Here is an 18495-nt window from a genome sequence, read left to right on the forward strand (position 1 = left end):
GATAAAGGGGATGGAACAATTCCTTTATGAAGAAAGGCTAAAGAGGTTAGACTGTTTGGCTTGGAGAAGAAATGGCTGAGGGGAGATATGATAGAGCTTTATAAAATAATGAGTGGAATGGAACAAGTAAATGTTAATCAGTTGTTTCCTCTTTCAAAAAGTACAAAGACTAGGGGACATACAATGAAGTTATTAGGTAAAACATTTTAAACTAATAAAGGAGAATAGTTTGTTACTCAATGCATAATTAAGCTCTGAAATTTGTTGCCAGAGGATGTGATGAAAGCTGTTAGTATAGCTGCATTTAAACATGGTTTGGACAAGTTCCTGAAGGAAAAGTCCATAAACTATTATTAAAGTGGAGTTGCAGATAGCCACTGCTTATTCTTGGAATAAGCAACTTAGAATCTTGCTACTCCTTGGGATTTTGCCAGGTACTGGTGACCTGGATTGGCCACTGTTGGAAACAGGATACTGGGCTTGATGGACCCTTGGTCTGACCCAGTATGACAAGGCTTATGTTCTTATGTTCTGTATGAAGAGAGGCTTATCAGATGGCACCAATATCTGTGTAATATTATGTTGAAGTAGTAATTGTATGATATTGTCTTCATTCCCCCTGCTTCAACGGCAGGGAGAATGAAGAAAAGTGGATCTATATACAGACAACAACCAACAAGGACTGAATTACATAGTCTGGGTAAACAAATAAGCATGGGAGTAGCTTGCTTATTGCGGCGGTTACTACCCCTAACAAATTAAGCTAGATATTTCACTTAGATGCAGCTCCAACACTGCTCTCTACATTAATGGTGGGGGTGGAGGGGAAATAGAACCAAAAGGTTACTAAGAGCCAAGAGTAACAAATAAGTATGAGAAAAAAAAAGTGTGAAGCTTGCTGGGCAGGCTGGATGGGCTGTTTGGTCTTCTTCTGCCGTCATTTCTATGTTTCTATGTTTCTATGTATGCGAATCTGTGTTTACTAATTTTCTTTTATGTATGTTTTAATATACCCTGCCCTGAACTTTAAATCAATCGATTTTAAATCAATCAACCAATACACTAATTAATTCCACTTTTCAGGCACTTTAAAGCAGATCACATTAAGATACTGTAGGTATTTCCCTGTTCCCAGAGGACTTCCAACTAATAAATTTGATGTGTCTGTCTCTTCCCCTGTCCCTCATAACATTTTAAAGGTGAGAGTGAGTTAAACCAAACTTTCATGCCGATTCCGTAAAAAGTGTGGGAGAGCCGGCGCTCCATGTTGAGCGCCCGTTCTCCCGACGAACACCCAGGCATCTTTCCTGGATGCGTGATTCTCTATCCAAATTAGGTGGTGCACTAATAAGGAGGCGCTAGGGACAATAGCACATCCCTAGCGCCTTCTTATTAGTGGTAGAGCTGGCTGTCAAAGGGTCTGACAACCGATGCTCTATTTTACTGGTGTCGGTTTTCAAACCCGCTGACAGCCATGGGTTAGGAAAACTGACGCCGGTAAAACCAAGTGTCCATTTTTCTAAGCCACTCACTGACGGGTTAGATTTTATTTTTTATTTTAAATTTTAGGTTCCTCCGACTTAATATCGCTATGATATTAAGTTGGAGGGTGTACAAAAAAGCATTTTTTTCTGCTTTTCTGTACACCTTTCCCGTGTTTTCCCGGTGCTTTCAAGTTAACGCCTGCCCAATTTCTGAGAGTAAATTGTGCGGCTTGGCCGCACATTTTACTTTCAGTATCCTGGGTGACTGACTAATAGGCTCATCAACATGCATTTGCCTGTTTGTGTGCTGGTAGAGTCTTGAGACCTTTTTTTTTTTTTTAAAGCTTGAGCTCAAATTGGAAGTGGGGGAGGGGATTGGAGGGGCGTAGAGTGTTACATTTTCCCATTGGGCATTCATGGGGTGGGGAGGGGCATTCAGTTCAGGCTGATACGTACCACCTGCATGCCATGAAATGTCCAGTTTGGGAGTGATTTGGGCAGAGGTGGGGAGGGCAGGTGGGGCGGGGTGGGGAAGTTACCCATGGGAAATGCACGGGTAAAATTTAAAATTGTAGAACTGCACAACGACTGGGCTGATGTGAATGCAGATGACTATGGGGAGTTGTGGACAGGTTGAGTACCTTTGGTTGTATGCAATGAAAGTTTCGGTTGGAGAGTGAAGAATAGGCTGAGCAGACAACCAATAATTCCCAGACACCTCTGCTGTACTTTGGCTTGTCAAGAGGTGAATGAACTTTGAGTGCTTTTCTGAGCATGACTTGCAGAAAAGCTCTGAGACAGATTTGCTGGCAACAACAGGAGAGAGGCCTATTTAATGGCACATTTGCTTCACAATACAGAGAAACTGAGTCCAAGATGCAAGCTGTTGTCTTGCAGATGCATATTTCAACTAACAGAAACTAGTTGAAAAAGGAGATCCTGTGAGGTGACAGTTTTTAATTAAACCCTGGTGCCAAGAAATGGAATCCAAGCCTAGCTCTATTCAAAACCCAGACTGCGATTTGTTTACACAAACAAAGAAGAACAAAAGAAGAAAAGAAGAATACATTGCATCAAAGCCAGAATGATACAGGAACTTTTATCATGGGAGGATGGGTCAGGAAAGACTAGTAAATGAATGATTTTTACAATTGAATGGGGGGTGTCATCACAAGCATTTCCTATACATGATAGATTGTCATGACAACAGCCTAAGGTATCTTTGTAGAAGAAGTCTTTGAGTAGTCACGTCATTCATTCTGGAAGCTTCGGGAAGGTTGTATTTTGATTATATAAGTCAGGGCATGGCAGAGATTCACTGAGATGCAAGGTATTACAGATAGAGGGCAGTTATATTGTATCTCCCAGAACACTTGTCTTGGAATTTCTTATAAACAGCTGAATAAATTATATTCTAAAATCTTTTTCTGAATCGAAGTGTTCTGATTATGCCCTGTCCCTGTGTACACAAAATATGTACAAGAGAGATTTCGGGCGGAAGGCGGGTGTACAGGGGCAACGTTGGTACTTTTCAAAAAAGAAATACATGGGGGTGTGGGTAAGGGGGGGGGGGCTTGAACTGAGGTTATCTAGAGTGTCCCACTTTCCACTCATTGAAATAGAAGGGCTCTTTGACTCCCTTGGGTCCCCCCCGTCCCCCACCACATTGCTACCTGTATTTATTCCAATTATTTAAGCAGCATAAAACCGTGAATATTCAGGCTTTTTTTTTTTTTTAAAGCTCAGGAGAGGAAAAGGGAAGCAGGAAGTTCATGGGGTTGGAAAATAAGGCAGAAAAGGAGTGAAAACAAGGAAGACTGCAGGTATCTGATTGGAGGGAATTAAATAAATGAAAGAATTTAAGTATGAATCAGAAAAAGAGAAAGTGAAAGCAGGAGGAATCCCAGCTGGAGCTGTAAAATGTGGAGAGTGGCCGGGAAGCTTCCCCTCCCTGCTCTAGCTGACCGGGCACCCAGCACTCATGTGAAAAAGCGCCACGCAGGGGCAGGTTTACTGCGCAGACGCCACGCCACGCCACCAGGGTATTTTCTAGGTTTTGGAAGGGAGGCCTGGGCCATTTTACATGCAGAACAGCCCTGCATTTCACACTTGCTCATCTCTTGGCAGGCATATCCTGAGAACTCGTCTTATTTGGAGCCTTCTTGCTCAAATTAGGGACAATGGTGGATACGCAGTGAGGAGCAGGATGGCCTTGACACCCCCCTCCCCCTCTGCATTTCCCCCTCTTCCCCAAGGTAAGAAGGCAAGGAGTGGAGGAAACAGGAAATAAACTGAGCAGGCTAGATGGGCCCTGTAGTCCTTATCTGGGAGCATAGTCTACATTTCTGCGTTTCTGTCAGCACCAGATGATCGATTTAGCAGTCAGCAAAGAAGCCATGGCGCTAGTTTTTGGGGGACATGACGGCAAAACAGAGTTCACAGATCCTCCTCAGCCAATGGGCACGTATGTTGAGGGGGTTATCGAAACCCTAAACAGGACTTTTTTTTTCCTGCCGGTATATGACAGTACTTAGTACTTCCACCCTTTTTTTCGCCTTCTGCATCGGCCCCCTGGGAAACGGCAGAAGGGCTGGGGCTGAATTCGGGAGCAGGGCGTTGCTTCTCTGGTCTCCCGTCTCAGCCCTATAGTCTGTGACCCGGGATAATACAGAACAGCACCGGCACCCGGTGATTCTTTGTACTGTTAACCATTCCGGACCCTGGCCTTTTTAATTACTGCTATTAGCGCTATTATACATTTCTTATTCTTTTTCTCCTTTTAAAGCACTTCCTGTATTTCTTTGACAACGCAGGCACAGATTTTTGCCATGACAAAGTTTCCTGAATCTAAAAGCTGGGAAAAGCACCAGTGGTGCTCTTTCAACCTTCTCCCCTCCCCCAACTGGAGCTTTTCCCATGCCATGGCAATGGCAGAGGAGGTGCAGTCGGTAAAAGTGCTGCTGTTATGCCCTCTGCCATCAGGAGGGAGGATGGGAAGGGGCCAGCACAAGGGTTTTAGATGCCCTAGGGGAACCTTCCACCTTGTGCCCTTCCCCTTGCAAGCCTGCCTATCAAAAGCTCTGGCCTATGTGATGGGGCTTAGCCGCTCATTAATATTTGCTCCCTAATATTTTCTAGAAAGGGGCAGTAGGAGGGGTTTTTGATATCCAGGATTCCGCCCCTTGCTAAAACCCCACCTTTTTTTTTGGGTGGGGGGGAAGGCTTCTTGGGGTATATATAATCCCTTAGAGCAGTGGTCCCCAACCCTGTCCTGGGGGCCCACCAGCCAGTCGGGTTTTCAGGGTATCCACAATGAATATGCATGCGAGAAAATGTGCATGCACTGCCTCCATAACATGCAAATTTTCTCTCATGCATATTCATTGCAGATGTCCTGAAAACCCGACTGGCTGGTGGGCCCCCAGGACAGGGTTGGGGACCACTGTCTTAGAGGATTCTTCAGTGGGTTAGAAGCTAATGAGAAGGAAGGAGGCTAGAGATCATCTTTGGTTCTCAAGCAAGAGGATTTGGAGAAATGAGAAGAGTCAGGAAAGAAACTGGAAATTGCCCCCAGGCTCTCAAGACTGTGATTTTTTCGAGCTATTGAGAGGAGAAGGAGCCCTGGAGGTTTGGATCTACAATTGGGACTTTGGATTTTTTTTTTTTGAGTAGAAGGGAAGAGATTTTTGGATACAGACTGATTCAGTTTGAAGAGCTGAAATCAGAGATTTATTTTATTTATTTATTCATTTAGATTTTTGTATTCTGCTTTTCGGCACTTCAAAGTGTACATCAAAGTGGATTACGTACAGGTTCGATAGGTATTTGCCTGAGCGACAAGAAGAAGCAAGGCTGAGAAGACGTTTTTGGACTCTTGTCTAGAGAGCATGCAGTAGACCGCCCGTAGTTTTGAAGTTGGATTACGGTTCAGAGTTTTTTGCCCGGTTGGGATTTGTATACTAATTTTTGGACTTGAGGACTTTTTGCTTATGCTGGAGCTACACTGTAGCTCTTTTCTATGGATGAAGGTGCAAGAGATAGAAGAGAAGTGAAAAGACGCAGAATGGACAAGGAAGCTATTGTTGTCCTCACTTTAATCTTTTTGATGCTATTTTTAATTTTCTCAATCTTGGCTTGAATATTTCCATTTAAGTTGCAGTAAGTTGATTCTTTTGAACACCAGAAATGGACTGCTTGGTTTTTCCTTATTTTACCAGGTGTTTGACTGAATGGATGGACACTGGTTTGAATTCTACGTTCTACCTATTTTGATGATTCTGGTTTCTTTGCTCCTATTCTGGATATTTTGGCCCGTTTTGGAAATCCCAGAGCTAGAGTGTGATTTTCTGTGCCAGGGATCCTGGAGATTAGTTTTTTCCCTCCATCCGGACTTGGACCTGGACCCGTGGCACCCCTGGATGGTGTTCACAGCACAAGACAGGGCCGGCTACACATTGAATTCCCCTCGTTTGCCCTGCTCGGCCTCCACCTCTCACTCCTCTTTCACCCTCTGGCCCCTGTTCTCAGTGCCTAGCATCCCTTCTCTTTACTCCCCCCCTTTCAGCATCTCTCCTCCCTTCTTCCTCTAGCATGCTCCTTTTTCTTCCCTTCACTCCCTGCTCAGCACACCAGGATCGCACCAATCTCTTTGCCCCATTTTGCAGGGCTCAGCATCCTCTCTCTCTCTCTCCCAAACCCTCTACCTGCCCAGAATCCTCTCTTTCTCTCTATTCTCCCCACTATCACCTGCGGGGCACTGGACGGTTGACCCGTTACCTCCCCCCATCCCAAGAATGGCCCTGCATCTGAGCAGTGGCAGCTTTCTTTCTAGAAAAAAAGTGCTGAACCTAAATATATTTTACGGCTTGACAAGTCAGGCCCATAAATCTGGAGGATAGGGAAGAGAGGCATGAGGAAGTAACCAGCTTCCACATGTGTCTTGCTTACAGATTCGTTCTGGCAAATGTTTTCCTTTACAGCTAACTGAATTATTAGTGGATAGGCTCTCTGTGTTTTCTGCTTTGATTTTATCCCTCTTGCGCAAGCATCGGATTAGGAAAGGATTAAGTGGTAGCAGGGAGACGGGAATATTACACATAACCCTGGCTGCTAGCCAAGGAATGCAACATGCAACGACTGAGATTGCCTAAGAAGTCAAATATAGCTCTGGGCTTTGGAAGATAATTACTTTCCTTACCTACAGCATGGCAGAGGTTGGGCTCTAATTAGCAGTGTCTTCCTCCAAACTAATCTCCCTTTCCTTGCTATTTTACATGAAAGAGATTCCGGAGAAAGGATTACTCGGAAACCTAAAATGCCATCGTACTGCATGTGAAAGCACCACAGGCTCTTGTGACTGTAAGGCCCCTTTGCCTTAACTTAATTAAATCTATTACCCTTAGCCAGGGAAGTATTACGAACCTCCCACCCTTGCTGAGAGGCTCTAAGTGTTTCAATCCAGTAAGGGATGCACCAGGATCCCAGAGAAGTTTCCAGAGACTTCTCCTGGAGAGCCGAAAGAGCCACCAGGAGCAAGGATGCCCGAGGAATCGGGAGGTGGTAAGAGATCCTGGAAACTCCCATCACCCTATTTTTTTTCAAATAGGAGCTTTACGTAGAAGGCATCTGAGCAATAGTGTACCTGTACCTGACGTGCCAATGCACGTATCCTTGTGGGCCAAGGGAAATAGTCCCGAAGTTTTGGCTTGGCAAACAGACGGTGGCACACTTCTGGCTCTATCTTTGTGGGCTAGGCCCAAATGGGGGTTTTCCTTCCCTAAAAAAAATTATTTCCCCCGTGGCCTTGAAGTTCCGAGAAGTTTGGAGACAGGAGATGTCTATTCAGCAAGAGCAGAGTACATAGACTATATTTTTTATTTTATTTTATTGATGTGGACATTTTATATTCCACTGTTCCATGTATAGATCACAATGGTTTACATAGTCATCAATCTACAAACAAGCAATGATTGGTTACAGAGGTGGCATTTATGGACATGCACTAATATTTATCATATGAGATTATCTAGTGCTTATTAAGTTGAAGAGCATGGAAAATTAAAACAACATGATAGTTTTCACATTTTAGTCAGAGTGTTTTGAGAATCTTATATACTCTCATTTGGTTTATTTCCTGCAACTGTTGTAAATATCTGTAATTTTTCTACCTGAACAATAAATGCAAACCACTGAGAACATCAGCCTGGTGTTCGGAGAACTTTTGTGCAGCAGCTCCTTGTTCTCTGCCATTAAGGGTCCATGTCAGCATTTAAAATATCCATTAAATATGATTCACTCCCCCCTCCCCCTCACCCATGTAAAGGGGACAGGGGGTGGCTACACAAAACATTATCATCATGTCAAACGGTTTGGGAGGTGCTGATGCTTAAATGCCAAATAAGTAAGTGCCTTTGGGGGTGGGGGGAGGTCAACGTAATCAGACCCGTGCTAAAATCGGAGTTAGACCAAGAGCAAAAAGCCTGAGTAACAAACGGCTGCAACGGGCTGCAGCGAGGCGGCAAAAGTGTGCCTTAGGAATTTAGTAGAATGACTTCTATAGAAAAGCATAAAATAGTTTCTCGAGGTCAGGCTCCAACAGAGGTGCTTGATTTTCTTTCTTTTAAATCTTCACATTTTTCCTTTTAAAGTTCAGCTTTCCTAGGTGGGAGTCACTCCACATGCAGCCGGAGGCCTGGGAAGGAGAGTGCATGTGGGGAGCAGAAGAATGAGAAACCAATACTTACATTCTGCAGTCAAAAATGCAATTCGTAGGGGGACTTTTGGCAGGCTCTTGGCTTTGTTGTCCATCTTGCACTATAAATGATGTCATGCTCCGATGGGGGGGGAGGGAGTTACCACTTTTGTGACAAGGGGGTTTGGAGATTTGTGATGAAGTGGGATGAGAGGAGGGAGGTGGGGGGTTTATTTCATGCCAAAATAGTATGATGAGATTTATGGATGGCCCCTAAGATGGATTCATCCCCACTCTGGGTGCAAAATATGAATTATCAGGCTTGGATGGATAAAAAAATAATTGCATCCTGACGTCTAAACTTGCTGCCAAGAGGCACCTCAGCAAGCTCAAAGCCCCTTTCCACTTTGTGCAGTCCTGAGAAGCAAACATGCATTCAAACCTCCCTCCCCCCAAATACCCCTGTCAGCACTCTACCTTCTCCTTCTTTAATGAACCTGTCCCTAGAGGCATAACACTGGCTCCTCAGATGACAAAGAGCATCCTTTTCTTATTCCAAACATTGCTTAGTTAATGCCTGCAGTGCTTTCATGGCCTGAGAGCTCACCACAGTGTTTGCCACATCCACACGGGATAACCTGGGGTAAGGGAGAGTTGGAAATGGGCTCCGTCTTTGCAATACGTACCCTGAAAGACTCGGAAAGGCTCTGCCTTCATATTGGTTACCCACGGCAGGTGCTGGGAAACTGCTAGACCGTTCCCATCGCCCACATGAGGAATGTGAATGGTACAAATCCCTCGTCACTTCTTGCTTGTTCTGTTCTGTAGAGCAGGGGTTCTCCACCCAGTCCTTGGGACACACCCAGCCAATTGGATTTCCAGGATATGCATAATGAATATGCATGAGATACATTTTGCTTGCACCGCTTCCAGTACTGGGACTAAGATTTCCAACTGGCTCCAGGTTTTCAAGACAGGCCGATCCAGTTCAGGACATCTGGAGAGACCAGCATTAAGCATTTAGCTGGATAACTTGCAAGTTATCCAGCTAAATGCCTATTGTTCAAACTTTTCCCTACCTATCCGGCTAAAATTTAGCTGGGTTATGTAGGGGTGTTCTGGGGTAACCCTACATAATCCGTTTGTGCCAAAGAGTAGTCCTAAAGTTAGTCAGGTAAAGATAGCCCACAATATTCAACAGTGCAACTGCACCACTGAATATTCCTCCAAAGTTAGCCTGATACATGTATCCGGCTAACTTTGCAATCCAGCCAGTGACTGAATATTGACCCCCCTAAGTCTTACGTTTCTTAAGGAATGCAATAGGGAAATCAGAATCGCAAGTCCCTGCATGCAATGGGCTCAAAGCAAGATAGAATCGACCTGTGCTGAAAGATGGAGCCAGTTGGCAATGCTACCTGGGCTCCAAGGAGTTTCTTTGGAGGGTCCTCCTGCCATCTCTGGTAAGTATTCATCCACTTTGCTGTGTTATTGTGTATGTGAAGTTTAGGGTTCTCCAGTGATAATTTTCTAAAAAAAAAAAAAAAAGATTCCAGGTCAGGGTTAGCGACGCCCGCGATCTTCCACTCCAGCTGCAATAGGGAAAAGGAAATAAGATGAAAAGGTTCCAGGTATAATACACGGGTGATGAACCCAACATATGGTGCAAGAGTGAGAGTGATTGACAGTAAGCGTGGCTTGGTAGGTTGCTATAATCTTGCCTACGCTATGATCTAAAGGGTGTTCTTTCTGTCTTGGGTTTCAGACTGACCTGAATGCTGTCTGTAGTATTCTGATGATCCAGGGGTTGGACGAGGGCACCCTCCCTCCTGGCTATCAGGAGTGGGGGTCCATGGACTCCTGTATGCCCCGATGGCTCTTGAAGGACCAGGGAGGCCACCTGTGACAGGTTCTGAACGATCACCCTGTGAGTACTTTGCTTAGCGCGTGACTCATTTTCCAGCACGCTGGCTTTCATACATGGAATCATGTATAACCCCCCTCTCTGGTTCAGGGGCCGGGAGGGCAGGGGCACACGAGTGTCTTGGCACCAAGCCTTTAACTTTCTCCCACTCCGACACAGTCCAAGGGCCCTGGGACAGGGTTCTTTCCAATGGGGAGGAAGACAAAATCCTCCAAGGCCCAAGATGGCTGGGGTGACTCTCAATTTGTTGCCCCGGGGGGGAGGTAAACAGGTCTTTATCAACTTTAAAGGATGTGAGTGCTGCAAAAAAACCTGAGGCTCAGATTGAATGTTCAAAAATATATCTTTATTGTCAGAGTTATTAAATAGCAAACTGGCACCATTCACATCAGTTCTTGGCTTGGAAAAGATGAAATTTACAGTAAGATGATCACATGCGATAACCCCCAGATGCCGCTCTTCTTTCACGCTTAGAAGAATTTCACCCCCATTCTGCACCTCTCTCTTGAGTTATTTGTAACCGAAATGCATAACTCTGAATTTTTTTTAGCACTAAATCTTAGCTGCCAGACCTTAAACCATTCCTCAAGCTTTACTAAATTCCTTCTCAGGTTTTCCACTCCTTCCTGGCTGTCTTCCCTGTTGGAGGTTTTGGTATCATTGGAAAAATAGACAAGAAATTCCCAATTATTTGTATGCAACGTCGCTCACAAAAATGTTGAAAAGAACCGGTCCAAGGACCAATCCCTGCGGCACACTGCTAGTTACATCCTTCTCCGTTTATCACTATCCTTGTTACTCGACCAGACAGTCACTTTAGGGTCCATACCAAGGGCACACCATTTATTTGTGCCTATGTGGACTCATGTCAAAGGCTGAAAGTTTACTTTTGTATGTGACGTCTGGCATGTTAATGAGGCAGGCGCTGTGTTATGGTTGTTTCTTTGGCTACATCATCGTTCATGGTCATAGGAACTGCATGCCTATTGCTCATATCTCTATCCTTTGTATCTACATTTATGTGCTGGGTCACATTTTGTTCTGGGCATGGTTCGCTGTTGCACGCATAGGAGAGGTTTATGCTATTTGTTTGCAGAGTGAGTGTCATTTGTTTTCTATAACTTTATATTTATTGCAAACTTGTGAAAAACTAAGCATGGTATACAGATTCAAATAAGAAAATATGGGTTATAATTGCGTGATTCGTTTTCATGTTGCATAGATTTACACCATTTTTCAGGCAATTACAATTGCATTGCATTTTTTAAAATATCCTGCGATTGATGATACTTCAGTTGTACACCCCAAATCAGTTTGGCTACCTCCAGGGCTGATAGATCCCTATATATGTACGTAGATGTATTTGTTTTTACATGATTTGGCATATATAAATATAGAACAGCAGTCCTCCAAGGTACACTATAATTTGATCAAGATGGAATATACAGCGTTACATACTTTGTCACAAAGTTCTTCCTTAATTATAACATAGTAACATAGTAACATAGTACTGACGCCAGGAAAAGACCAAAATGGTCCATCTAGTCTGCCCAGCAAGCTTCCCAAGGTAGTAACTGCTGCTCCGTGCAGGTTACCCCCATGTTTCTCTTAAGGGTAGTAACTGCCGCTCCATGCAGGTTACCCTCATGTTTCTCTTAAGGGTAGTAACTGCTGCTCCGTGCAGGTTACTCTCATGTTTCTCTTAAGGGTAGTAACTGCCGCTCTGTGCCGGTTTAGCTTTTTTATTTATTCCCATTCTCTAGCCTTTTAGGGATCTACGGTGTTTATCCCATGCCCCTTTGAAATCCTTCACAGTTTTAGTCTTCACCACTTCCTCCGGAAGGGCATTCCAGGCATCCACCACCCTCTCAGTGAAGAAATATTTCCTGACATTGGTTCTAAATCTTCCTCCCTGGAGTTTCAAATCGGGACCCCTAGTTCTACTAAATTGTTTCCAATGGAAAAGGTTTGTTGACAACCATGGATCATTAAAACCTTTCAAGTTTCTGAAGGTCTATATCATATCACCCCTGCTTCTCCTCTCCTCCAGGGTATACATATTCAGGTTTTTCAACCTCTCCTCATAAGTCATTTGATGGAGACCACCCACCATTTTGGTCGCCCTTCTCTGGACTGCCTCCATCTTGTCTCTGTCTCTCTGGAGATACTGTCTCCAGAACTGAACACAGTACTCCAACTGAACACAGTACTCCAGGTGAGACCTCACCAAGGTCCTTGGTGAGGTCTCACCTGGAGTACTGTACAAGGGGATTATCACTTCCCTTTTATTACTAGATATTCCTCTCTCTATGAAGCCCAGCATTCTTCTGGCTTTGGCTATCGTGGTGTCACACTGCTTCGTCGACTTCAGGTCATTAGACACTATCACCGCAAGGTCTCTCTCCTGCTCCGTGCACATCAGCCCTTCACCCCCCAATGCATATAGTTCTTTTGGATTACCATGCCCCATATGCATCCAGCTGCCATATGTTCGACCACTCTTCCAGCTTCCTTAAATCCCATCTCATTCTCTGTACTCCATCTGGCATGTCCACTCTGTTGTAGATCTTAGTATCATCCGCAAATAGACAAACTTTACCTTCTAACCCTTCCACAATGTCGCTCACGAAGATGTTGAACAGAACCGGTCCCAACACTGATCCCTGTGGCACCCACTTAACACCATTCTCTCTTCAGAGTAGGTTCCATTTACCATCACCCATTGTCTTTTATCTGTCAACCAATTTGTAATCCACGCCAACACCTTGGAGCTGACTCATTTTGTTGATGAGTCTTCTGTGTGGGACTGTATCAAAAGCTTTACTAAAGCCAGCAGACAAGGGAGGAACTGTGTTACAAAGTAGGGATCAATATGTAGGTGAGATCAAGAGACAACTAACAGATTCTTCCAGTTATCATAGGTTAGACGAAGATCCCACCCATATGTTACAAAATCAGATCAAATACAAAGTTGAGAAAGGATTAGTTATGGGATTCCTTACTAAAAGAGAAGCAGCATTTTTAATGGCACAGAATCTCCAGATTCTAATTATTTACACCATGCCTAAAACTCATAAAGATTTGACATCCCTGCCTGGGAGACCTATTGTTTCGGCAATAGGTTAAGTATTGGAACCACTTTCTGTTTTTTGTAGATGCCTTTTTGAAAGACATGGTACCATGGACAAGATCATTCTTGAGAGACACCAAGCATATGTTATGTATTATCGAATCTCTTGGCAATGTAAAGGGTATGTTTTTGATCATCCTTGATTTCCAGGCCCTGTACACAAGTATACCTCAAAATGGAGCATTAGAAATGATATAGATGTACCTAGATATGAGGCTCAGACCCCATTGAGTACCCACAGATTTCATAATCAAATAGCTGAGATAGCATTTTGTCAGAATTATTTATTGTTTGAAAATGAGTTCTTTTTACAAATTCATGGAATAGCCACGGTGTCCCGACCTTAGCCTTGGACCTGACCATGCTTGCTTGCCACCTATGCCTGATTTTTGCCTTGGACCTGACCATGTTTGCCTGTTGCATGGACCTGACCCCTGCCTTGGACCTGACTATGCTTGCTTGCCAACTGCCCCGGTCCTTGGCCTGTTCCTGGCATCTCCAGTGTGCTGCTTGTCCTGACCATGGCATGCCCTCGGACTCTTGTTGATGGTACAACTGTAGGGACTCGCCTAAGTCCTGCCGGCCGCCGGAGTCCAAGGGCTTAACCTGCGAAGGAAGCAGCTAGTATAGGTGAAGATTCAGTCTGTCCCACTTCAGGGCGCGTTCACCAGCTGTCAGCATAGACCTCTTAGGTTAGCCTACAAGGCCGCGTCAACTGCACCATAGCATTAAGAGCTCACTCTCACGCCATCATCACAGCTATGAATTTATGATAGACCCGGATCTTCATTTTGTGTTTTTTCTACCTCTTAAAAAGTTTTAATAGACTGAGACTTGTCTTTATGGTCTGTTAAAGTTCTACTGACAGAGTTAATAAAGAAAAAGAATAAAAAATGCTAGTAGTACTAACTCAATTCCTATTTTCCCGCAGTCTCAGCTGCTGCTTTGAAAAGATATCTGTTTTTAAACATTAAAAGTAACACTTGTATTTATTTTGTTTGTTTCCTTGAAGACTTTTGTGGAAAGGCAGGATATAAGCTGAAATAAATAAATGCATATGTAAATAATAAATAAAGAGGGCTGCGATGACCAGTGATGGCCTGCAAAAGTTGTCAGTTAGCACACTTGTCAAGTGCACCCCCTTCCATTCAAGACAGATGTCCTGAAATACAAGACACAGTGGTGGCCAGATTCTATGACACTCCTCAGAAGTAACCAGTGGAGACCTGAGAAGCTGCTGTGCTCAAATAGGCAGCTCCAGCGGCTTCCCTCTCCAGGCAACAGAGGCCTGGAATGAAAACACAGAAAAGCATCCGTTGCCATGCAGGAGGATCGGGTTATTGGGTGACATCATGTCACGTCAGCGACCGAAATACCACTGCCCAGCTCCAGCAGTGATGACCACAGATCCTAAAATAGGAGAGGGAAAAAACACACACAGACATGTAATGCAAACTACCATGGATCTGCTGGGAGGATCTGAGTTTGAGGGCTGGCTGACCATGAAAAACCAGTCAGTAGATAGATCTATGCAGGCCTCTGTCTTTTAAGGAATTCAGGGGTGCATCAAATTTTTATTTTTTTTTGCACCCTGTTAAATTATATTGCAGGTCAAATACTTGATATTTACATGGTTGAGGAAATATTTTAGGTTAGAGGCCAGAAAAAAAATGAGCAAAAAAACAGTGAAGTTGCCCAAATTATGAAAACACCTATTCGATAGTGGATCTGTGATGGCAGGGAACAGTTGTTTATGCTTGCAAGGTAACCCTCAGGTCTGTTTTGCTATCAGCTGTTTCTCGGGGGTCAGAAATACAGTCAACAGCCGTGCACTTCTACAGGGTTATTTAATTATTTGCAGTGTTTATTTGCTGCTCTTATCTGGGTTGCCTAACCCATCTGCCCCCAACCCCCACCATCAAGTTTACAAAGCAGACAGGGCGCAGGAAGAATGTAATAGTGGCTGGAAGAGTATTATTATTGGGTTAGTGGAAAGTGAGTTTTCAAAACAGTCACAGGGAGTGGATTCTGGGTATCGGGTGGGAAATTGGTTCCAGAAAGACTAGATGATGATAGGAGATTTCATGAAAGCTGGAAAAAGCTCGTTTGACAGGAGGGGGCACAGCAAGGAGTAATCAGGGGAATGCAGACTGTGGGAAAGTGAATAGTGGGAGGAGCGGAACCGGGAGTGCATCTGAAAGGAAGTGCAAGGATTTTAAAGAGGCAGCCCTGGAAGATGGAGGGGCTTTGCAGGTCGGTGAGGCGTTGTAGCTGTGCCTTGTCCCAGAGCAGGGCCTCCTCAGGCCGCATCAAGCAGCTTTTGGGGCCTTTAGCCCGTGATGTTTTCCTCACAATGCTTTACTGAGTACTGCAGCTTAGTAAGCCCCCACGGAAGTTTCCCCTCACTGCTTAATAAATGAGCATTGTATCGAGCACATCACTCTGAGTAATGAGAACAGCTTTGAAAGGCTGTCATGTTACTCCAAGTCTAAACATTTCACAGCCTCTTTTCCCATGAGAGATGAAAGTCTACATTATGATGTCAGACCTTAATAAAAATAGTGTGGAATCTTCAATGGACAGGCTTTATATTGTTGCTATGATTTCTGCAGAATTATTTACAGTTATAATGGTGCACAGCAAGATCTCCGGATCAAGGAGGCCTCTCTCTTGCAGGGTTAAGGGTCCACCGAATCCCCAGCTCCGTCCGCCAGGGGCAGCGGCGGCCGCAAGCTCTTGGGCCAGTTCAACTGCCATCTGTGCGAGGAGGGGTGTGCCCGCCCCCTCTCCCAGGCGCTCAAGATCAAGGAGGGTGACTCCGCTCAAGCCCCCCGAGCTCCCCTTCCCCCGATGGCATAAACAGCAGCAAGCTGCTGGGCCGGTTAGCATGACAACTGAGCCAAGGTGGGGTGTGTTGCCCCCCCCGCTCCTCCCGGAGGGAAACTAGTGCTCGCAGGCAGTGCGCCCTGAGCACAGCACGACAATTCACCGCTGGATGCCAGACAGACGACCATGACCATCTTTCACACTGCACCCCGTCCACTCTCCCCGCCTATCCAATGCAAACTCCACCCTGACCTCCTGGTCGTATGCAAAGTCGAAGAGACCTGTGTGCACAGCCCCATTGGCGCACACATCCCCCAGTGTGCCTGCCACATTGCGACCCCCGCCTGGACAGTTCTCATCCCAGGGGCCTACAACAACCAAACCCCTCCACCGTGTATCCCCTCACACCAAACCACTCACTGAAACTGGATGAATGCATCCTCCCCCCACACCCATGGCCCACACAAACCCCCAAATTGGACCTGGCTCCACCCACACTTGTCACCCTATCAGGAGCACAAAAATACCCTCCTCCTTCACACAACTGGATCGGAAGCCCAAGTCACTGAAACCATGATCTATCTCCAATCTATGCCCTGCCCTGAGACCATACAACTGGACCCATCACTTGGGTTGAAACCCACCCACAGCCCACCGTCTGAACGGAGGAATCCAGCAGAGAACCCGAACACAAATCCACGCCGAAGCCGAATGAAGAACATCGGTGATCGGGGCTCTTCCACTCCCCATACACTCAGGCCCCGATTTGCCACCTCCTCCCCCAGGGTTGGATCCTGCTTCCAAGCAGGGGGCAATCCCGCCTGGCCGGGCCTCAGCCACAAAGCCGCACCAGGATGGGCCAAGCTTCCTCCAGTCTCCCCAGCCCGCGCCACCCAATCCCGGCCCAGGGGTGCGAGCGCAACTCCAAGCCCCCTCCGACATAGTCCATGGGACACACCAGGCAGTGCTACACAATCCCCGCCATGACTCGGCCGGCATGCACGTGCCCCCAAGAGCGCCCCGCACACGGCCTCCTCCTCATCCGGAACCCAGTCCCTGCACCGGGACCATGACGCCGAGACTCGAGCTCCCAGGGCCCATGCCTGGCATCCTCCATTGGGGAAGATCCAGCCCAGACTCGGCAGATCCTCATCATGGAACCAAAGGTATCAAGGCCAGGTTTTTTTTTTTGGTTTTTTTTAGAAGAGGCCGAATTGTGCCCAGTTTGAGAGTCGCTGGTACCTATCCTTTTGCCAAAGAGAGATTCACCACACGAGCGATGAAAGTAGCAATTAAGAGTCTTTCATCAATTTCCAAACTGTCACCTCACATGTGGAACTATGCACAGCACCTATAGCCCTTGAGACTTCACTTGGCTTAGTAGGTTCAAAATATTCCCATTTTACATTAACACTGTCAGCTGAATTATTTGTAGCCAAAACAATATGCCAAGGGACGCAGATACTTCTGTTTCTGGAAGGCCTGAAATGCTGCGCCTCTGCAGAACAGGCAGACACCCCTCCTTCCTTCAATATTGCGTTGGCACAACTCCTATCCTCTCTCATATGAGGTACCATGCTGGCATCTTGTTACACGGACTGGAAAAGTCAGTATACTTCTCCTTCTTCCTGCAGAATTACAGAACTTTGTGTGGGTTCCTGATCCTTTCTGGACAATGCAAAATGTAATCTTCCTGTTTCAGGGATAGGATCGTAACCTTCCCTGAATTCTACTGAACCAAGAGCCTTCTTTCACCTCTTGGGAAACTCTCACTCCTACTTGTTCTCTGCCTCAGAACCCTTGCCTTCCCCTGCTTTACTGCTGCCTTGGAGTCTACAGCTGCTCCCACTTTTACCACAGAAAGAGTGAACTAGTGAGCCTGCCTGTCTTTTACTGCCTCTCCCTGCGATTACGCCCAGCCTGAGAAGGCCAAAGCCGCATACCTAAGGGGCACGCCCTTTAGAGTATTTTTTTTTTTGTCAAAATGGGAGAAAAAAGAAAAAGGAAGTCTTTTGGTTCTCCAGCTGTCCATGTTTCTGCGAGAGGACCAAAGGATAATCATCTGATTTGACTTGGAGAACAGGTGGAAGGTACTCCACTGGAGATTTCAGGAGGCCTCTCTGAGCTTTTTAGCTCCTTCCCCACCACCCTGTCCTGCCTCTTCCCCTACAGGACAAGGGCTCACACATCTGGAAACTGTGGATGTTTCAAAACATCTGGAAACATCTCCTGAAACACCACTACCAGTGTCTGTGAAGAGTTGTAGCCTACACCTCAGATCCTGTACATTTCAAAGCTTCTCCCAGTAATTGTGGTACTTTGGTTAGTTCTTCACCCATAACTGAGGAACTAGATGCAGCTGTGTCTATCCCTGCTTTTCTACCTGGTGCAATTGGAGAGGGGGACAAAACATCTGAACCTACTGAAATAATGCTGAGAG

The sequence above is a fragment of the Rhinatrema bivittatum genome, chromosome 2 (assembly GCF_901001135.1).
Source record: "Rhinatrema bivittatum chromosome 2, aRhiBiv1.1, whole genome shotgun sequence".
Taxonomy (NCBI): Eukaryota; Metazoa; Chordata; class Amphibia; order Gymnophiona; family Rhinatrematidae; genus Rhinatrema; species Rhinatrema bivittatum.